This window comes from Lynx rufus, unplaced genomic scaffold (assembly GCF_022079265.1).
Source record: "Lynx rufus isolate CCGP_SWC_20201006 ecotype Redwood Valley unplaced genomic scaffold, mLynRuf1.p SCAF_11, whole genome shotgun sequence".
NCBI lineage: Eukaryota > Metazoa > Chordata > Mammalia > Carnivora > Felidae > Lynx > Lynx rufus.
This window is the reverse complement of record NW_025814825.1, coordinates 39,245,160-39,268,326: the sequence shown is the minus strand read 5'-3', so window position 1 is coordinate 39,268,326 and position 23,167 is coordinate 39,245,160. Positions and strand designations below refer to the sequence as shown.

Genomic DNA, 23,167 nt, shown 5'->3' with positions numbered 1-23,167 from the left:
ACTGGGCTGTGTGCTGACAGCTTGCTATTCTCTCTCTCCCTCTCTCTCTCCATTTCTCCCCAACTTGTGCCCTCTCTCAAAACAAATAAATAAACTTAAAAAAAAGTCTTTAAACATCTATCTCTAAATTGCTCTGGGCAATAGTCCTGAAAAACCTTGCTCTGTTCTTTCCCCCAAATCTCAATACCTAGATATGTAGACTCTGTTTCTCTACCTCTATCCCAGTTTTATTAATATCCCAATCTGATTTGTCTAAGTAGGCATAGTTTTTTTTCAGTTTATCAGATAAGAGGCTGGTACAGTTATAGTAGTTGCAGTAGCTATATAACCCTCTTTAGATGAGAATAAACATGGACAATGTAAACATTAGATGAGATGATACATGACAGCACTGAGTACTAAGCACTGAGTTCTATACGGCTATCATATACATCATTGCCATTTCATGCTGATTTAGCTAATCACTTTTCAGTGTCACTTGTAACTGTGAAGTTGAGTATTGGTACTATATGGATATAACTATGGTATGCATGTAATTAAGTATATAAGAAGGAAGAAGAGAGGGAATAAAAAGGGTTTTTTTTGTTTTTGTTTTTTTGCAATATAGTCTTAAATATAAGTTTTTTTTTTTAACTGGAAAATCACTTGTTTTCCATAGATGTAGTAACTTCAAATATGAGATATCACCTAAACCAATAAGGATGTCCAAAAACTACAAAGTTATTTGAGAACTGAGACACCTAGCTCCCATGACTTGGTCCTAGTATTGCCCTGCAAGCCAGAATATTTGTTACTAACTTCTTTGGGCAGAAATAGGGGAAAAGGTCCTTTATGGCTTAAAAAATGTTATCTATCTATCTATCTATCTATCTATCTATCTATTTTTGAGAGAGAGAGGGAGAGTGAAAGAGAGAGAGAGAGAGAGAGAGAGAGAGAGAGAGCGCAAGCTGGGGCTGGGCAGAGAGAGAGAGAGAGAGAGAGAGAATCCCAAGCAGACTGCAATTTCAGCACAGAGCCCAATGTGGGGCTTGAACTCAGGAACCGTGAGATCATGACCTGAGCTGAAATCAAGAGTCAGACTCTTAACTAACTGAGCCACCAAGGCGTCCCGTTTATGACTTTTTAAGGGAGATATTCTCAATTTTTCCATGAGATAGTCTTAAATTTTTAAAGGACTTTTGAAGTCCAGGTTGGTTCTAGAGCTTTCTTAACATGTATTTGGACATTTCCAGCTTCCTGTCTGGCCTTATGAATCCATCTGGAACCTGAAGATATCAGCATTAACTGAGTTCTGTGATCCTAGGTTTTGTCCTGAGCAAGTTTAGAAAGCACTCTTGGAGGAACACTGACGTCCTATGAGTTGGGAAGTATTCCCTCCTCCTCCATTTTCTGGAAGAGTTCATGAAGGATTGGTGTTATTTCTTCTTACATGCTTAATAGAATTCACCAGTAGAGTCATCTGGATCTGGTTTTGTCTTTGAGCAAAGATTTTAAATTACTAATTTAGTGTCTTTACTCATTATAGGTTCATTCAAATTTTCTATTTCTTTCTAAGGCAATTTTCGTCATTTGTGTCTTTCTAGGAATTTGTTCATTTCATCTACATTATTTAATTTATTGACATAAAATTGTTCATAATACTCCTTTATAATCTTTTAATTTCTGTAGATTCAGTGGTTATGTGCCCTTTTACATTCCTGATTTTGGTGCTCTGTCTTCTCATCTTTTTCCTTAGTGGGACTTGCTAAAAGTTTGGAAAAAAATTTTTTAACCTTTTCTGAGAAGCATTTTTTGGTTTTATTTATTTTTTTCTACTGCATTTTTATCTTCTACTTAATTGATTTACAGCGTAATATTTATTATTTCCTTTCCTCTCTTTGCTGTGAATTGAGTTTACTCTTCGCTTCCTAGGTTCTAAAGGTGGGAGCTCGGGTTATTAATTTGAGATTTTTTTTTCTAGCAGAGACATTTGAGGTTATAAATTCCCCTCTAAATATTGCTTAGCTGAAAATGGATAAATTTATTACTGGCTATTTTTTATTTCAGAAGTTTTTTTTTAAAATTTTTTTAATGTTTATTTTTGAGAGAGAGAAAGAAAGAGAGAGAGAGAGAGAGAGAGAGAGAGAGAGAGAGAGAGAAAATGAGAATGAACAGAGGAGGGACAGAGTGAAAGGGAGACACAGAATCCGAAGCAGGCTCCAGGCTCTGAGCTGTCAGCACAGAGCCTGACATGGGGCTTGAACTCGTGGACCACGAGATCATGACCTGAGCTGAAGTCAAATGCTTAACCAACTGAGCCACCCGGGTGGCCCTTTATTTCAGAAGTTTTTAATCTTGGTTTGGCAGAGACTATCCAGATATTTGTTTTGTTTGGACATCGGGTTGAATATTTACTGCCCTATCAAAACTACAGTCTTTAGAGGCATATACACCGTTGCTGGGAATTTTGTTTTGTCCTAAACATTTGTCCTTCAGAGAAAGTCTTACAAAACCATTTCCCCAGCTGCCTGCCTTCCTATTCTCTTTGTGCTCTGCATTTGTGATCTTCTGTGACTTCTCTTTTACCAGTTCAGTTGTTTTCCATGACCACTTGAAGCTGAAGAGAGGAGAGGATGCAAGGGATAGAGTATTCCAAATGATGAAAGGAACTGGAAGTTAGAAGGTTTGAATTTTGTTCCCACTTTACTGCTCATCAGAGTCAGACATATATTTTGGATGAATTGGGGTGATGTGATTTCAGAAATGTCAGGAAGGCATTCTTCATGCCTTCATTCTTCTTCCCATGTACCTTTGTCTAGTTGATGTTCACTCTTTACTCCTTGGCTTAGATATTTCTTCTAGAATTCTCTGACCCTTTGCACTTGGTTAGACCTTCCCTCTTATAACACTGTGTCTTAACTCTATCATAGCAAACCACACTTTAGTCTAACTACTTGTTTATTTATCTGTTCTTCCGTGTTTTCTGAGGGTAGGGCCCATCAATTTGGTTCATATCATATATAGTACCTAGCAATATTGGGTACTCATGTGTAATTTTAAAAATCAATTTCTGAAATTTAACAGTTATAGCTTTATTTATTTGTATGTTTTTTACTCATGAATTTACTTTTCAGATCCTTTCCAGAAAGCAGGCTTTGTTGGGAGGGTGCTTGGGATAATTTGGGAGGCAGTACTAAAGGAGAACCAGGAACAGAAAAGGGCAAAAAAAAAAAAAACTCTATTTGCCTGTGAACTTAATATGGTTTATTGGAATTCTTGTTTTTTGATGAACTTGTAACATTTTTATGTTACCTTGAATGATGAAATGGAAAGCAATTGTGTCTAATTTGCTTATCTCACAAAATTGAGCTGGTGATCTTGTTGTACCTGAGAGAAATATGTTCAAATTTAGAATGATTTAATAAACTGAGAAAAGGGGAAGATATAAAAAGAAGGAAATTTTAGTTTGGGGTAATTACTTCAGAGGACAAGTAGGTAGTGATGGTGTCATGTCTTAAGAATAGTATTAATATCTATAATATGGTTTAAGCATGAGAATAACAGTTAAAAAGGGTAACTAGACTTGATAAAGTTTACAAGGAAATTTTCTAGAGCTATAATTCTATACCTTAAGCCTAGAATTACTGTATTTTTATGTATATGGAAGACTTGGCACAATTGTTTTTTTTCTTGACTTAAAAATAATTTTAAGTAAGAAATTCTGGTAATAAAGAATAACACTTCACATCTGTATGTCATCCTAAATTTCTTTTGGTTGATAAGGTATATTTAAGAAAAATAACACCCTGGGGCACCTGGGTGGCTCAGTTGGTTAAGTGTTTGACTTCAGCTCAAGTCATGATCTCATGGCTCGTGGGTTCGAGCCCCACGTTGGGCTCTGTGCTGAATGTTTGCTCAGAGCCTGGAGCCTGCTTTGGATTCTGTGGTCTCCTTCTCTCTCTGCCCCTCCCCTGCTTGCACTCTGTCTCACTCTGTCTCTGAAAAATAAGTAAATGTAATTAAAAAAAATTAAAAAAAAAAAAACGAAAAATAACACCTGTGCTTTGCTTTATAATCTGCAAAACATTTTCTTTTTTTTCTTTAAAGATTATGAAAGAATTTCATTCTATTGGAGAAAATTCTATGCTATGTACATATTTAATACATTATAAATGTATATAAAATATAAGGCCCCTCCTCCCCATGTTCTCTAACCCCACTTCCCTGGAATTGATACCATTAACAGCTGTATAAGCTTCCAGACCTTTTCTCTTCACATATGAACATATTTATGTGTGTGTATGTAACATTTATAGCAACATTATGTTAAAAAACAAAATTCAGGTGAGTAAATTTGAAGATCTAATTGGTTTTATTAAATGATTCAAGGATTGGCAGCATCCCATCTAGGAAGTAGAGGGGAGCTCCAAGAGTTGCACAAAATGAAAAATTTTTATAGAAATGAGGGTGGGATAAGAAAGTTATTAGCAAATGAAAAGGATTGTTCCAGGCAAGGTCACTTTCCCTTAGAGGGGAAAGTAGGTGGTCAAATAACCTCATTGGCACTGATCAGAAAAATTCTGACTGACCTGTTAAGACTTACATTTCGGTGAGGGGGGGGTGGGTGCCTGGGTGGCTCAGTCAGTTAAGTGTCTGACTTTGGCTCAGGTCATGATCTTAGAGTTCATGGCTTCGAGCCCCACATTGGGCTCTGTACTGACAGCTCAGAGCCTGGATCTTGCTTCGGATTCTGTGTCTCCCTCTCTCTCTGCCCTTCCCCTGCTTGTGCTCTGTCTCTGTCTCTCAAAAATAAATATTTTTAAAAAATTAAAAAAAGACAAATTTCTGGAGGATGTTGAAACTGCAACTAGATTAGGTATTAAGCTGTGGTTTTATGACAGCCTAACTGATGCCATTTTGGACCTGTGGTTTTCTTTTTAGCCAGTATAAATATGAAATATCTATATATAGGCACACATATATATACAACTTAGTTATTTTAATGCATATCCCGTACATATATTTTTATGAATTTATGATAGTATTTCTGATTGATAGTTTACTAGCAGTAGAATCGATGGAATAAAAAGTCACGTTTTAAATGTTACAGGCAAATTGCCTACCTAAAAGCTTTCTATTTCCTCCAACTGTGTTATAGGAGTATCCTTTTGCCCATATCCTTGCCAACATGGGTATTATTCGTCCCTTTAATTCTTGCCAAACTGAAAAGTGGTACCTCCCTCTTTAGTTTGCAGTGCCCTGATCCCCAGTGTGGTTGAGCAAATTGTATTTTTTCTGTGAATTACCTTTTAATTCCTTGCCATTTTTTCTGTGTGTGTTATTTATATTTTTCATCCTGATTTGTAGAAGTTTTTGAATTATTAGGGATATTAACATTTATCTTTTAACTTTGTTTATAGTGTGTCTTACAAAAGCTTCACTTGTGTTTTGTCAAATCTTCAAGATTTTCACATGTATTCTCATGCAATCTTTAAACCAAATCTATGAAGATAAAAATTACTATTATCGTTGTACAGATGAGCTAGCTGAGGTTCACAGAGCTTAAATTACTGGCCCAAGAAGGAAGAGATTCACATCTAAGCCTACATTGCTAGAAATAGCACACCATGATAAGGGAAACTAGAAAATAGGAGAATTGACTAAGGAGCCACAGAACTAAGAATGTTCCCTTCCAAACTGACTGTTCCTTATGGCTCAGCCATTGGTCAGTGGTCTTTAAGGAGACTGTGCCTAAAGCAGCAGTAACAGTTTGCAATGGACTCTAGGTGGTTCTGGTAATATGAGGTGTTTGTAACTCCTTTGGCTTAGCTTTGACACCCATTTCCCTTCCTCGCCTCTCCCTGCCAACTTTGTTTTATGGCTCTTGGCTTAGGTCTTGGATATTAATTTTGCTTACTTCATGACTGCTGGCTCTGACCATTGGCTATGCCTATGGACAGATTACTGGCTGTAATCTCAGTGGATCTCCCAGTTCCAGATTTAGGATTTTGGCTTTAGTTGAAGGCCATCGTGCTGATACTGGGCTCCTAGGCCTTTGTACCTGTGGATAACAGAGACATGGAGAGTTGGGGAAAATGCAGCAGAAAAAACTTTATTTAAAAATTCCTTCAAGGGGCACCTGAGTGTCTCAGTTGGTTAAGTATCTGACTTCAGCTCAGGTCATGATCTCACGGTTCATGAGTTTGAGCCCCGCATCAGACTCTTTGCTGACAGCTCAGAGCCTGGAGCCTGCTTTGGATTCTGTGTGTGTGTGTGTGTGTGTGTGTGTGTGTGTGTGTGTGTGTGTCTTTGCCCTTCTCCCACTCACATTCTGTCTGTCTGTCTGTCTCTCTCTCTCAAAAATAAATAAACATAAAAAAGTAAAAGTAAAAATGCCTTCAAAATGTTTAATGAGAAAATTCAGCTACTACATACCAAATATCTGTGAGAAAGTAGGGGTAGGTTGGGAGGGTGGTACATTTCATTCTTCTCTTTGACTGGAAAGAACAAGTTACAGGCAGTTTAATTATGCACAGAAAACATCCTGATAGGGATTTTGGTGGCCCATTCTCCTCTCCCCCTCCAAGACCACCACAAGCTTATTATAAGCATATATTGTCACTATCTCATACCTAACCATGGGGAAAAGCCAAAATTTTCTCTTGTACTTCTCAGCAGATGCAAGTTTCTATAGGTTAAAATTTTCAATTAACAAATGCTCCTATTAAAGCATTTCTATTTTTTTAAGATACCGTTTGCATACAATATCCCACTTAATCCTTACAACAACCCTATTTAAAGATAGGGAATGTGAGACACAGAGAGTTTAAGTAATTTGCCCAAGCTCACACAGTTAGGAAGTGGTATAGCAGGGGCATCCAGAGTCTATGCTCTTTACTGTCCTAACCACTAGGCTGTGCTGCTTCTCATGGGCATAAATAAGAGAGAGAGAGAATATTTTCTTTAACAGTAGCAAACACTTGTTTATTATATTCTGGGACATATACTACATGCTTTATATGTAAAATGTTACTTAATCTTTACCATAGTCCTTTGTGTGAGGCACTATTATCTTCTAGATGTAAAACCTGAAGTTTAGAGGGTAAAGTAACTTGCTCAAGGCTATATAATCAGTAATGGAAAGGCTATAATGATAAAAAACAAACAACAATAAAACCCAGTTACTTTTATTCTCCTAAGCATTGAATTTACAGGCCTACAGTTGTAAGTTCAAATACTGAAAGCAACTTGCAAGAAAGTCCTGAGAGAGTAACAGAATGGACACCTCACTTGAGGACTTGGTATGGAGGCAGTGTAGTGCAATGGACAGCATATTGGACTATCTGGGAGTCCAGACTAAGTCTATACCTGTCACCAACTCATTATGTGACCTTGTGTAAGATAGTTCCCTTCTGGGTTGAAGATTTATCTATAAAACTAATGCATAGGATTAGATAATCTCAAAATAACTTTATGATTCAAATGCTCATTGATTATTGTCACAGGTAGATTATATAGAAGAGATGTTAGATTATCTTGAGGTTTGGTTTTCCCCTGCTGTCTGGGTCTGGCATTATTTTGTTTGTTTTGCATTATTTTCCAATGGATTGACTCTTTTGCTGTGGGGCAGGCAGCTTTCTTTCCTGCCCAAGTTCACTCCCATCATCACCGTCTGTGGTGTGCCACCCCTTCCTCTCAACATCTGGGTTTCTTTTTTGAAGGGCTCTCTGTGTAACTGTATTCTGTAAATCACTGCTCCAGTCCTCAGCCTTATCTGAGTTCCTGGATTATTTGTCATGTGTACCTGTCACCAGATACTTAGTTTCCTTGAGTTCTTCGCTGTTGCTCATGTTGGCATTTTCTTTGTTTCTTTTTTTTCCCCCACTTTCAGAAACATCTTTATTGTTTGCTTCTTTAAACAGTTCTCTACATATATTTCAACATAGTTTGTACATCCATTCATTTTATTTTATTTTATTTTATTTTATTTTATTTTATTTTATTTTATTTTATTTTATTCTATTTTATTTTTTTCATGATAAGTGTACTCTTTAATCCCCATCACCTATTTCACCCATCTGTCTCTCACTTCCTCTCTGGTAACCATCAGTTTGTTCTCTATAGTTAAGAGTCTTTTTCACACACAACCACCACAAGGAGGATTACAAATTTATAACCAAAGGATCTCACAAAATAAGTAGGTGTTTCAACGTCTATTAAATTAAGTGAGATCCACTGTAAATACTTCTAACAAAATAAACAGTGAATATTGAAAAAAAAGAGTCTGTTTCTTGCTTTGTCTGTCCCTCTTTTTTCCCCTTTGCTCATTTGTTTTCTTTCTTAAATTCCATGTATGAGTGAAATCATATGGTATTTGTCTTTCTCTGACTGACTTATTTAGCTTAGCATGAAACTCCTTAATTTGTCCATGTTGTTGCAAATGGCAAGATTTCATTTTTTTAGTAGCTGAGCAATATTCCACTATATATAATACCACATCTTCTTTATCCATTTATGTATCAGTGAACACTTGGCTGTTTCCATAATTTGGCTATTGTAAATAATACTGCTGTAAAAGTAGAAATGCATGTATCCCTTTGAATTAGTGTTTTTGTATTTTGGGGGTAAATAATAGTGCAAGTACTGGGTCTTCGGGTAGTTCTATTTTTAACTTTTTGAGAAACCTCCATACTGTTTTCCACAGTGGCTATACCAGTTTGCATTTCTACCACATGTTTGCATTTTCTGTAGAATTTTAACACTACTAGCTCAAACTTCTAAATTCACTGTTGACTTTAAACATAAGAATATATCTCCCAATATATGCCACAAGGACATTTATTTATGTCCATATTATCATTTTAGTATATCTTTTGTGCTCTATTTCTTATGCTTTACTATAGTTGTAGTAAGTGTCTTCTTTTTCTCTTAAGATGATCCTTATTTATTATCTGTAGGTTTTTTGTGGGGGAGTAGGTAAGGGACATACACTTTATTATTTTGGGGTATTTTTCTAATTTTGTTTTTGCTAGGCAGGAAAAATTTTTCCAACATGTTTTTGAGTTGGAATTTTTCTCATACAATTTGTCTAAGCTTTCATTTTTAGTATATCTGTGTGGGATTCTATATTGCTGTACATTTTAATATATATTAAAATATTTAAAGTGTTTGTGGTTATTATATTACTCTTCTTTGGGCCTCTTATGTCTCTACAACTAGACTGTAAGTTTTCTGAGGGCAGGACCATATCTGTAGTACCAGCTCCTGGCTTGGTACCTTTGTGTAGGAATGGTCCCTTTAGTGAAAACTCTTGTGAAAAGTTCCGTGCCCAAACTTACAAGTTATAAGCTGGTCTTGCTTTTTGCACCCAGTTCTTTTTCCTCGTTGAAAATGACATATGAGTTTGTTGTTCCCAGCAAATAGTCTGCTAACATAGAGATGCTAATTTGTTTGGTGGACATATTAGTGTTTTCATTTAAAAAAAAGGCAGGGGTAGAAAGAGAAAAGAAACGTACTGCTGTCTATATTAATCTATATCATCACCAAAGTAAAGTACTAGTAGATACTTGAAAACGTTTATGGTGGTCAAGAGTCTACCCTTTCTTGCCAACAAGAGTGAAGAAGATCCATAAAAAGAATAGATTGAAGTAGGACAATTTTGTAAGTTTAAAAGTGGGAAGGAATTTATTTTAACACACATGTATTTACACCTCTAGACGTCTGTGATCCTGAGAATGAAAAGTTCGCCACAGTTCCTCATGGTATAATGGAACACTTCAAGTTTGAAAAACTCTACTCTGAGTTTTTCCTGAGTAAGGAATTATGTGAGACTCCTGCTGTGGTTATTGTGTAGTTCTGGAACTGAACCTTTATTAGAGGTGTTGTTCATTGGTATTATACTGGGATTGGCAAACTGTGGCCCATGGGCCAAATATGGCCTGCTGTTTTTGAGCATGATTTTTGAGCAAAGAATGGTTTTTACATTTTAATTTTTTTTTTTTTCAACGTTTATTTATTTTTGGGACAGAGAGAGACAGAGCATGAATGGGGGAGGGGCAGAGAGAGAGGGAGACACAGAATCGGAAACAGGCTCCAGGCTCCGAGCCATCAGCCTGATGCGGGGCTCGAACTCACGGACCGCGAGATCGTGACCTGGCTGAAGTCGGACGCTTAACCGACTGCGCCACCCAGGCGCCCCGGTTTTTACATTTTAAATGGTTCTTAAAAACCACAATAATAATATTTCATGACATATGAGATGTATTTGAAATCTAAATTTCATTATCCAACAATTGGAACAAAGCCATGTTCGTTCATTTATATATTGTCTATGGTTGTTTTTTTTTGCTAGAATGGCAGAGTTGAGTATTTGTGACCCAACCCGCATGGCCCATAAAGCCTAAAATAAAATAGTTGCCAAGTTGCTATCTGGCCATTTGTAGAAAAAGTTTGCTTTATACTTTTGGTACAAGATAAGAGACCAAAAAAAAAAAAAAAAAAAAGTCAACTGGAGACAGAAATGAGGATAGAGGATAGAGGCAGAATTCCTTTCCTGCTACTTTTTTATTCCTTCCCTGACCCCTTCTATTCCCCAGTAAGCTCTATCACTTTTTCTCTTGCATATACTCCCCCACTGTTCCCCACCTCCACATTCACAGGGACATATATATTGTGAGAAAAAGAAAATGAAGGTCTTTCATTTTTATGACAGTTTAGTTTGTGGTTGCTCTTAATTTTTAAAATTGCATTTTCCTTTATTTTAATTCTGAAGTTTAGACCATCTGGGGAAGAAAACTGGGGACCTCAGTATGTATGCTCTCCATTTGGCAACAGCTAAAAGTAGTGCTAAGACCAGTCAAGAGGAGTGAGACTGAAAATGAAGCTTTGTTGGCCTGTATTGAGAAATTTGGGCCAGAACTGACAGTTGGAGCACCATTTTTGCCCATTGTGCTGGGAATCCTGTTTTGTTCCACTGTACAGAAAACCTTTAGGGGTTAAACTCCTACCATTCAATTTTTTTTTTTTTTTGAGGAAACAACAACACAAAACTAGAGGCTCAATTTGGAGGAGAAGCTGAAACTGATTCAAACAAGATTTCATTAACTAATTTGGGGAGCATTTGGAGCTGTTCTGAGCTATACAATTACTTCTTTTCTCATCTCCACTGGCACTCTGAGAATCAGATCACCTGGGGAAAGCAGATTTAAAAAATTCCAGATGGTGTGTGCGATGCTCCAGCTGTGGAGAATCTCTCCCAGTCAGGCAATCTGCCTTTCTGCCGGAACCCTCTAAAACTGTGCTGCCCATTTGTCATGCTTCTCCAATTGCAGCCTTCTGGATAGCTTCTCTTTGCCTTGTCTGACTCTTCCTTTCCAGTTTTTATCATCCCCCTCCATGAGCTAATGTAGTAACATCTCTTCATTGGCTATAAATCCATAGAAGAACCCGATATAAAATATGGTTTTGTGAAGGATAATTGGAAAACATCTGTTTTTTACCCATAAGATTCAGTGTTCACTTGTCTCATATGACGACGTGACTGTTTGTGCATGTGTGAAAAAGAAAAGAAACAGGAAGAGGAGAGGGAAAGGCTAGCATGAGGGTGAGCAAGAACGATTTCATGCATGTGTTTTTGTAGCCAGCTGGACAAAATAAGTTCATCTCCATGTCAGCTTGATTAGAATCCTGGGTTAATGTTGAGAAAGGTTAGTCTCACTGACTTGAATGACCTTGATAGGGCTACCAAAGAACTGATTGCTTTTGGGTTGGCCCTGGCTATTGTTTTGATGATAAGTTTTGTCTGGAGTTGTTTCTAGCTTATGGTGGCAAGGCCTGAAAGCTTATAGGCATCTTTTGGTCTCCAGAGGGTTCAGGTGGATTTTCCTTAGAAGTTGAACACTATGGGGAGGTGAAGAAGCAGGTAACAGATGACACTCCATGCTGTTGCTACCTGCTGTTCTTGTTGTGTCTTTTTGTAGTGAGTATGCCTTTTCTAATCTGTAGAATATTAGGTGAGTAAACTTTGAAACCTTTCATTTTAGCTGTGTTAAGAGTCTATAATTGGATTCATGTAAGGTGTATGGGTCATTTGAGTTATATTTTACTTGGTACTTGGTCCCTTTTGAAATCTAGGTGCCTTTTGGTAGGAACTAAAATTCCTCCCCCCATATTGTTACTTTAAAATGTGAATAAAATTTATATGTCATAAAATTGCAAATATCTGAAGTGTACAGTTTGATTGCTTTTGATAAAAGTATGCATCTATGTAACCATCACCTTAAACATGATCTAGAACACTTCCATCATCCAGAAAGTCCCTTACAATAGGTCCCTTTCTGGTCCATCACATCTTGCAAAGCAACTACTGTTCAGATTTCTATCACCATAGATTATTTTGCCTGTTCTTAAACTTCATATATATTGTTTTGTGTCTAGCTTTTTAAGTTTAGCATAATGATTCCAGTGCTCATCTTAGTTATGTGTTATCAGTAGTTCATTAAAAATTTTTTTTTATTCTTTCCCATCTTGCAAGATGGTGGATGAAAAAGCCAAGAATCCTGATAGTAAGGAGAAGAAACTTGAAGCCAAGAAAGCTGATCCTGGTGGCAAGGTTAAGAAGGGTAATCTCAGGGCTAAAATGCCCAAGAAGGGGAGGCCCCATTCTAGCTGAAACTCTGACGTAGTCAGAGGAATTGGTGAATACTCCCCATCAGCTATATATTCCAAAAAGGCCATGTACAAGAGGAAGTATTCAGCAGCTAAATCTAGGGTTGAAAAGAAACAGAAGGAGAAGGTTCTTGCTATAGTCAAAAAACTAGTTGGTGGTGACAAGAATGGTGATACTTGAGTGGTTAAACTTTGCAGAATGTCTAGGTATTTTCCTACTGAAGATGTGCCTCAAAAGCTGTTGAGCCAAGCAAAAGACCTTTCAGCATGTGAGAAAACTGTGAGATAGCATCATTTCTGGGACCATTTTGATCATCCTCACTGGGTGCCACAGAGGCAAGAGGGTGATTTTCCTGAAGCAACTGAACAGTGGCTTGCTGTTTGTGACCAGATCTCTATGTCCCTTAGTTGAGTTCCTCTGCATAGAACACACCAATTTGTCGTTGCCACCTACACGAAAATTGATATCAGTAGTGCAAAAATCCCAAAACATCTCACTGGTGCTTATTACTTCAAGAATAAGAAGCTATGCAAACCCAGACACCAGGAAGGTGAGATCTTTGACACAGAGAAGGAGAAATATGAGATTACAGAGCAGTGCAAGGTTGACCAGAAAGCTGTGGATTCACAAATTCTGCCAAAAATCAAAGCTGTTTCTCAGCCTCAGAGCCACTTCTGCTCTGTGTTTTCTCTCACAAATGGAATTTATCCTCACAAATTGGTGTTCTGAATTTCTTACCAAGAACTTAATGAAATAACTGATCCATTTCAAAAAATAAATAATGAATGTAATTTAAAAATTCTGAGTTGTTTTTCATTGTATGACTATCCCACAATCTGTTTACATTTTCTCCTGTTAGTGAACTTCTAACTTTTAGTCAGTTTTACAGAGCAGAAAGTTTTAAATATGGTAAGTCCAGTTTATCAAAAAAAATTTTTATGGTCAGTGTTCTTGGTGTTCTATCTAAGAAATCTTTGTTAACTCTCAAGGACACAAAAATTTTCTTTCATGTTTTCTTCTAGACATTTTATGGTTTTGCTTTTACGTTGAGGTCTGTGGTCCATTTCACATTAATTAATTGTGTCAAGGAAAAAAAAATAATTGTGTCAAGGAATATTAATATTCATTTTTTCATATGTTTATTCATTTATTCTGGCAACATTTGTTGAAAACACTGTCTTTTCCCCTTAATTAATACAGTTGAGTCTTTGGCATATTGGTCTGTAGGTTTCTTTTTTTTGTAATGTCCTTGTCAGATTTTGGTGTCAGGGTTAAGCTGGGTTATAAAAATAAAGTGGAAACATTCTTTTCCCTTTTATTTTCTGAGTTTGTGTAACATTGATATTAAGTCTTCCTTAAAGGTTGATAGAAATTTCTAGTGGACCCAGGTGGACATGGAGTTTTACTTATGCAAATTTTTATTATAATTTCTTTGATAGGTATAGGGCTATTCAGATTTTGTATTTCTTCATAAATTTTTAAGTCTTTTTTAAAAAAAGATTCTGCCCATTTTATTTAAGTTGTTGAGTTTATTACCATAAAGCTCTTTGTAGTATTACATTAGTATCCTTTTAATGTCTGTGGGATCTGTAGTGATGCCTCTCTCTTATTCTTGATATTGTTAACTTGTGATTTTCTTCTTTTTTTCTTTGTTATTGTTAGGTGCTTATTAATTTTATTAATACTTTAAAAAACTTTGGCTTTGTTAATTTTCTCTATTTGCTGATATATACTCTGATCTTTATTATTCCTTTCTTATGACTTACTTTGGATTTAATTTGCTCCTCTTTTTCTAGATTCTTAAGGTAGGAACTTAGATAATTGATATTAAATCTTTCTATTTTCTCTAATGTGTGAATTTAAAACTACATTCCTCCTTTAAGTATTATTTGGTTTGTGTTCCACAAATTTTGCTAAGTAATTTTTTAATTTGAAGTATTTTTAATTTCTCTAGTGATTTTTCCTTGACCATTGGCTGTTTAGAAAAGATTTAATTTCCCGATAATAGGAGATTTTCTAGATATCTCACTTTTTATTTCTAATTTTAGTTTTCCCTTCAGAGAATTCACTATGTAAGTTTTCAACCTCCTGGTTTTTAGATTTACAGTTAATACTTTTCATCAAAATTGTCAAGTTTTTGGCTATTCTCTTCAAATATTTTATCTGCCCCAATCTCTAGGACTCAGTTATATGTTAGATCATTTCATACTGTCCTAAAGATCCTGAAGGCTCTATTAATTTTTTTTCAGTAATTTCTTTCTTCTCTTCTTTAAACTGGATTTAAAAAACATGCCTTTAAGTTTATTTCTTTTTCTTTTCCAGTTTTCCCTTAAGCCCTTGTAGTGAATTTTTTATTTCCATTCTAAAATTTCTTCTTGGTATCTCTCTCCTGTCTCTCTGTCTCTTCCTCTCTCCATTTCTCCACTAAGGTGCCTTATGTGTTATTAGTCATTAAAACTATATTGTCTTTTAATTCTCTATGTGTTTATAATAGGTGCTTTAAAGTCTTTGCTAATAGGTGCATTAGAGTCTTTTGCTAAATCCAACATCTGGGCCATTTCTGATCTAGTTTCTATTAACTTATTTTAATTTTTGGTTGTTTATTTATTTTTGACTATGGTGATATTTTAAATGAATACTGATATTGTGATTAAAAATAGTGTAGAGTGTCTGTATTCTGTTGTCTTTCTCTGAATGGTATTGATTTTTATTTTAATAGGCAGTTATTGGCTGGTCACCTTAAACTTTTGTAGACTTTGTTTTATGCTTTCTTCAGATCTGTGGAAAGTCCAGGATGTTTCTCAAGCTCCTCTAGCTTGTCAGGACTTAACTTTCAAACTCCATCTCCCTTGTGGATATTATTAAAACTCGATTTCATACTTTGTTAGGGTGGATATAGAGTAGGTCTTACACTAAAGCTTGGTCCTTACTCTAATGGTATGACCTTCTACTGTCTCAGCTGAATGCCTCGGATTTATCAAAGTATTAATAGGATCTCTCCACTCTGAAAGGGCCAAGAACTATGCTTTTTCCTCTAGCAGTGCTTGTTCTCTAATATCTCTGTTTTCCTCTCAACTCTATCATAACTGCTACCTGGTAAACTTCCATGGTCTTAACTCTGAACATATATAGCCATATATAGTCCTCAGGTACTTATACAGGACCTCCCACAAGGACTCCTCTAGCCTTCTCTGTACAGCCACCTTTTCTCTGTTGTCTTGCCTCATAGATTACAGCTACTTCAGCCAAGCTGAACTCTGATTTCTGCCTTCTCAGATCAGTGGGATCACCTCAACCAACTCAGGCTCTAGCTCTCTTCTTTGTAGTTGGGAAATTGTATCATTAGGGAGCTGGGTGATCATGGGATTCACCTCATGAGTTTCCTTTTTCTCAAGGATTACAGTCATGTGCCTGAAAAAGTTGCCTCACATGGTTTGTTCGGATTTGTAGTTATTTATTTCAGGAGGGCTGATTTAGTACCAGTTACTTCAACATAGTTGGAAGTGGAAATCCAAGTCTACCATTTTGCTATTTGCTTTCTATTTGTCCTGCCTTTTTCCCACTCCTTTTTTTCTCCTTTCATGTTTTCTTTTGGGTTAATAAAATTTTTTAATGTTTTGTTTTAATTATTTTAATGACTTTCTGGATATAACTTACATATTATTTTTAAGAAGTTGTACTAAAGATCACTAAAGGTTGCAGTAAATATTGATCTTTAACTTGCCACGTTCTACTTAGAGTTAAAATAGTACCTTTTCCAATAAAAATTTTTATAACACTATAATTCTACTTAGACCCCCCATCCTTTGTGATATTGTTTTATATATTTTATATCTATGAATATTATAATCCACACGATACAATATCATATGTTTTTCATTAAATAGTGAGTCATTTTTTATTGTGGTAAAAAACATACAAAATTTATCATCTTAGTTATTTTTAAGTTTATAGTTTAGTAGTGTTAACTATATACAATCAGGTTTTTTTTCAAGAAATTAATATAACATGCAAAATATCATCTGTTAAGATTATCTACGTATTTACCACGTCCACTTCCCTTTATTTCTCTTTGTATGTATGAAGTTTCATCTAATGTCATTTCTCTTCAGCCAAAGAACTTTTCAAACTTGTGATTTTCTCAGGGAGAGAGGGAATGGCTTTAATCTTTTGCTAAGCCTATCTATTGAATTTTTTATTTCAGGTATTGCAGTGTTCATTTCTAGAGTTTTTGTTTGGTTCTTTTTCATAGTTTCTATTTTTCTGCTTAGATGTTCCATCTTATCATCCATTATGACCATCTTTTCCTCTAGACTTGATTGTATTTACAATAGCAACTTTAAAGTATTTATTTGTAGGGTGCCTGGACGACTCAGTCAGTTGCGTGTCCAACTCTTAGTTTCAGCTCAAGTCATGATCCCACGGTCATGGGATTGAGCTCCATCCATATCAGGCTTCATGCTGAGTGAGCATAGAGCCTGTTTGAGATTCTCTCTCTCTCTCCATCTGTTCCTCTCCCCCACTTGCATGCATGCTTTCTCTCTAAAATAATTAAAATAAAAAAAAAATAAAGTACTTGTCTGCAAACAGTATAGAGGTTCCTCAAAAAGTTAAAAATAGAATTATCATATGATCCAGTAATTCCACTACTGGGTCTTTACCCAAAGAGTATGAGAACACTAAAGTAAAAACATACATGAACCTGTATGTTTATTGTAGCATTATTTACTATAGCCAAGATATGGAAGCTACCCAAGTGTCCATTGATAGATGAATGGATAAAGATGATGTGGTGTGTGTGTGTGTGTGTGTGTACACATATATATGGAATATTTACATATATATGTGTGTGTATATATATATATATATATGGAGTATATATATATATATATATATATATATATATATAATGGAACATTACACAGCCATAAAAAATGAAATCTTGTCATTTGCAATAGCAAGGATAGATCTAGAGGGTATAATGGTAAGTGGTATGTCAGCCAGAGAAAGACAAATACCATATAATTTCATTCATATGTTAAATTTAAGAAACAAAACAAGAAAAAGAGAGACAAATAAAATATAGGCTCTTAAACATGGAGAACAAACAGGTGGTTGCCAGAGGGTAGGTGGGTGGGGAATGCATGAAATAGCTGAAGGGGATTAAGAGTACAATGAGTATTGTATAGAATTGTTAAATCACTATATTATACACCTGAAACAAATATAATACTGTATGTTGACTATACTGTAAATAAATAAATAAGTAAATAAATAAATAAGTAAAGTAAGTAAGTAAAATTTTGAAAGTCTGCTAATTCCAACATCTTCATTATTTTGGAGTTTTTGTTGACTACTTTTTCTTTTAATTACGGGTCACATTTTTCTGTTTCCGTGTCTAGTAAGTTTTCAGTTGTGTCTGGACATTATGTTTGAGACTGTAGAGAATCTGGACGTTGTTCTCTTTCTTTGAAAATGCTTTGTTAAAAAAAGTTCAGGGTCGCCTGGGTGGCACAGTCAGTTAAGCGTCCGACTTCAGCTCATGAGCTCGTGGTTTGTGAGTTTGAGCCCCGCGTCGGGCTCTGTACTGACAGCTGAGAGCCTGGAGCCTGCTTCGGATTCTCTGTCTCCCTCTTTCACTGCCCCTCTCCTGCTCATGCTTTGTCCCTCTCTCTCCTTCAAAAATAAATAAAAACATTAAAAAAAATTCAAACAGTTCAGTTATTTTTTGGTCACCTGGAACTAATGTAGGCTTCATTTTACACTTTGGTAGAGCAGGTTTGTTTTAGTTTTTCTTTTAGTCTTAGGGTGAGACATAGTCTTTACTCTTTGGCATTACTCTTTCCTGCAGTTTTATTGGAGAGTCCAGATGTTTATCAAGCTTCTCTAACTTAGCAGAATTCAAACTCAAAACACTTTCTTCCTGAACTGGGCAGAGGCTGAAATCTTTGCTCAGCCTTTTCACCTTTCCAGCTATTGCTCTTCCACAGACTTTTTGGAGTCTCACAGTTCAGTGGTCAGTTTATACTTAGGTTTTACACCTAAATTATAATTTTAGTCTCAATTTATTCATAGTTTTGAGAGTTCCCTCTTCTGTGGCTTTTTACTCTCTTGGTTTTCCTTTCTCCATTTCAAGACTCTTTGCCAGCCCTAACCTTGTGCCCTGAGGGTTTCTGCACCATTCTGCACAGACTAGGGAGTGCCCTGAATACATTATTGGGTAAATTATTCTATATGGCTCTTTCATTTTCTGTCTCTGAACTGAATCAATGTTGCATGAGTAATAAGAACAATGTTTCATTAAAAAAAACAGTTGTGCTAATAGACACTTTGTCATGGTGGCAAGCCTACATGGCTCTTCTGTGACTGGCCTGGGAAATGATTGGCACACTGTATCTCACTAGTAGCCAAATGAGGATCTGTTAGTACAGATCACTGAGCAACCTGTATCATCAGGTGGTGGTGGTGGTTGTTTCTACAAGATTCCCGTGAAGAGTATGTTTGTTTACCCTTTGTTTGGTTGTAGTAGATGGGGAATGATAATTTTCCTGATGAGTTTCCCAGATAAGTGGCTTTGTGAAACCTCACATAGAATTCGTATGTCTTTTTTTCTGATTTGTACAATTCATGCGAAAGGGTTTCTGGTATATTACCCAACATATTCTATTTTATTCTTTCTGATTATAGTATTTCTTTTACCATCCTACTTTTCCTTTGGGAAACTGTAATGTCATTTACGTGGAACACTCAGTCTTCATACTTGTGTTCTTTGTCTGTCATTCTGATCCACACCTCATCTTTCTCACCTCAAGGGTGGAAATGTGGTAACAAGTTACCACAGTGATTGGTTCAACTGTAGGCCAAGATATAAATAAGACCATATATAAAATTTTCCTCAGGATATTTCTCTTTAGCTTAGACCATGAGCTTCTAAGGCAAGAACCATGTTTACCATTGCATCCTCTGTACCAAGCCCAGACCTGGAGAAATGTGAATGAATGTTGAATAGAATGAGTGGCCCTTGGCAGAGTCATGCAATGATTGTGACTTTGGCTTTCCAAGACTGGATTCTTCTTTTTTAACCTGGTAGCATCTCTCTACCGGGTATAAGTCAGATTTGTTTGTTGAAATTATAGAAAGAGCTCAAATGTCCATTGACTGATGAGTGGGTTACGAAGATGTGGTATACACACACACAGACACACACAGGAATGTTACATGGCAATAAAAAAGAACGAAATCTTGCCATTTGCAACAACATGGATGTAACTAGAGTGTATTATGCTAAGTGAAATAAGTCAGTCAGAGAAAGACAAATTCATATGATTTCACTCCTATGTGGAATTTAAGAAACAAAACAGATGAACATAGGGGAAGTTAAGGAAAAATAAGATAAAAACAGAGAGGGAGGCAAACCATAAGAGACTCTTAAATACAGAGAACAAACAGGGTTGCTGGAGGGGATGGAGGTGGATGGACTAAATGGGTGATGAACATTAAGGAGAGCACTTGGTGGGAAGAGCGCTAGGTGTTATATTGTTAAGTGATGAATCACTGGATCACTGAATTCTACTCCTGAAACCATACTCCACTGTATGTTAACTAACTTGAATTTAAATCATCATCATCATCATCATCATCATCATAATGATAAAGATATAAGTCAGAAGTTGGCAAATCTATTCATGAAATGGACCCCACCAATATATAGTTGAGGGCATGACTGAGAGAGAATGAATTCTCAGAGAAAGTACATTTTGAGATTAGACCCTCATTTCCCCTAGAGCAATGTAATTTTGATCTTTGAAACAGGTGTGTGCACGTGTTTCCTTCATGTCTTTGTACCCCACTCTGCTCCCAGGACATCAAAAGACTCAGGAAGCTCTTTCACTAGAAATACCTATTTCAAGTATATCAGTTCTCTATCTTGAACTTTGGAGAAGTACCATTAGTGTTATTGAAATAACATTTGCGAATTAGGAGACCTGGAGGATGTCACAGACTGGTCAGGGGGAGAATGATTTAGGAAGTGGGAATGATGGCACATGGTTAAGATGTGTTGTTACTTTTACAACCATTTTCCTCCATTTTCTTCCTCCATTTTCTTCCTCCATTTTCTTGTTCTTCCCTCTGCTGTTCTCAGGTCCTCAGTGATCTCAGAATTATAACTCTCTTTGTAGTGGTTTTTGGTGAAATACTGTTACTATACTATGGGTTAAGTAAGAATAGACTTTTTGGAAAAAAAGTTCTAAACATTATTAAGTTCTAAACATTCAGCCTATATATGGATATTTATAAAACAACCTCCTTGTAATTTGGAGTGGTTCTCTGTCAACAAATTCAGACTCAACAAATGGCTAAGTCCCTGAAGTAGCCACCATGCTAGGGGCTTTCACATATGTTATCTGGCATAATTATAAAAACCTGTGTGCATGTAGGGAGTTATTATTCATCCCTATTTTATAGAGAGGAATTTTGCCAACAATTAGAATTAAAAATAAACATCATGACTTCTGATTTCTGGTCTGGCATGTAAGTAGCTTTAGACATCTCCACTGTAACAAGAAATAAAAAACTGAAGAAATGGAAAAATCAACTCTTTTTAGATTCGTCAGAGAAGTGAGGTCACAGGGCAAACCAAGATATACCTTGTGCTTTATTCCTTATGGATCATCTAATTTGGAACATACCCAAGTCTAACCCAAAGAAATCTGATATCCAAAAAATGAGTAATAATTGGAAAGCTGCTGTCAGATGACACCTAAAACAAACCTTTTAACAAATACCAGAAAAATAAATAAATGAGCCTATTCACCATTAAAATTTCAATGATGCTAGGGGCACCTGAGTCGCTCAGTCAGTTGGGTGTCCGACATCGCTTCAGGCAATGATCTCATGGTTCATGGGTTTGAGCCCTGCATTGGGCTCTGTGCTGACAGCTCAGAGCCTGGAGCCTGCTTCAGATTCTGTGTCTCCCTCTCTCTGCTCACACCCTCTCTCTCTTTCAAAAATAAGTAAACATTAAAAAAATAAAAATAGAATCTCAATGATTCTAGGAAAATATAACTCAAAATCCATTAATGTTCTTGTCCCTGAGTAAGACTCAGAGCCCTCTCTCTTAGAAATGGTTTGCCAGCCTCCCAGTGGAATAAAAAGCTCTCATCTCCTTCGGTTTTCCATCTTACTTTAAATCCTACTTTACAGATTTTGTTAAGGGTCAATTTGACATCCATTTCTCAAATCAGACTTCTCTAGTGCTCTCTATGTATCTTCAAAGCACAATTCTGGAAGAAAGGCTACTAATTCAAGTTTGAAAAATGTACTCTTTGGATGATCTCAGAAGTGTTTGACAACAACTGCATTATTAGAGAAAACTGAAATAATCATGAAGCTGAGAAAGCTTATTTTATATATTGGGTAGAAAGTTAAATAAAATAGTTCCACATATTCTAACATTGGTTGGTGTCCTGACCTTTCTAAATATTCAACCAGTAAAGACATTTGAGAAGCCTAAGACTTGCTCTCTTGCTCTCTTCAAAAATGATAGATTTCACTTGAATTTTACAATGGAGTCACAACTACAGCAAAGGAGCAGCTGTCTTACCAGGTACAGAACAGGAGAAGATGGTTTATCAAGAGCTCTGGAAATTTTTAAGGCTTCAAAGTTTGTGGAGAAAATGAAATTTCATTTGTTTGTTTTTAAATGAAGAGTCTACATCATGATAATGGGCTGCTCTGTTTGGAAGCAGTCCTTCCCAATTTTCTCTCAGCATGCTGCTGAATGTATTTGCTTAATTCATCACAGAAATGTGTCATCAAATAAATTATAAAATTACCATTTAAAAATAAATAAGCAGTTGGAATTTTCAGGAGAATCATTTCCATGAGATTCCAAATTTTATGAACTAATGCCAAGCATTTTCAAACCAATTGTTTCAAGGATTTGAAGAAAATTTATTACTATTAAATCTTTGCCAGATGACCAGTGATAGAAAGTTAAGTAGTTTCAAAATTTTGGTTTTGAATCATCAGAGATTAAGTACAATGGAATATGTTCTGGGAAATGAGAAGTAGGAATAGAACAAAGAGTTCTCAAAGAGCTTGGTGTTCTGGAAGGTTCTCATCAGAAATGGTAAGGAAGGGTGCCTGGGTGGCTCAGTCAGTTGAGTGTCTAACTCTTGATTTTGCCTCAGGTCATGATCCCAGGGGGTGGAATCGAGCCCTGCATCAGATTCCATGCTGAGTGTGGACCTTGCTTAAGATTCTCTCTCTCTCTCCCTCTACCCGCCCCCCCCCTCCGCCACCGCTCTTGCACTCTCTGTCTCAAAAAAAAAAAAAAAAAAAAAAAAAAAGCAAGAAATGGTAAGGAGAATATAGAATGCTACCAACAAAGACTCAGGGCACATAACTTCCAAATGTTGACTGTAGGATTCTGCCTCATTTCTGACTAGATTAATTACCAAATTATCTCTGGTCAGCTAGCATTTTGGAAATGAGTGAATATATTTAAAGAAAGAGCCA

At 36.1% G+C, this 23,167-nt stretch overlaps 1 protein-coding gene and 1 pseudogene across 3 annotated transcripts in view; both read left to right on the top strand.

Annotated features, from left to right (window-relative positions):
• Nucleotides 1-23,167, top strand: part of HPSE2 (heparanase 2 (inactive)) — a 670,247-nt gene that overhangs the window by 107,961 nt on the left and 539,119 nt on the right. The window lies entirely within an intron of this gene.
• On the top strand, nt 12,512-13,375 carry LOC124506712 (60S ribosomal protein L6-like; annotated as a pseudogene).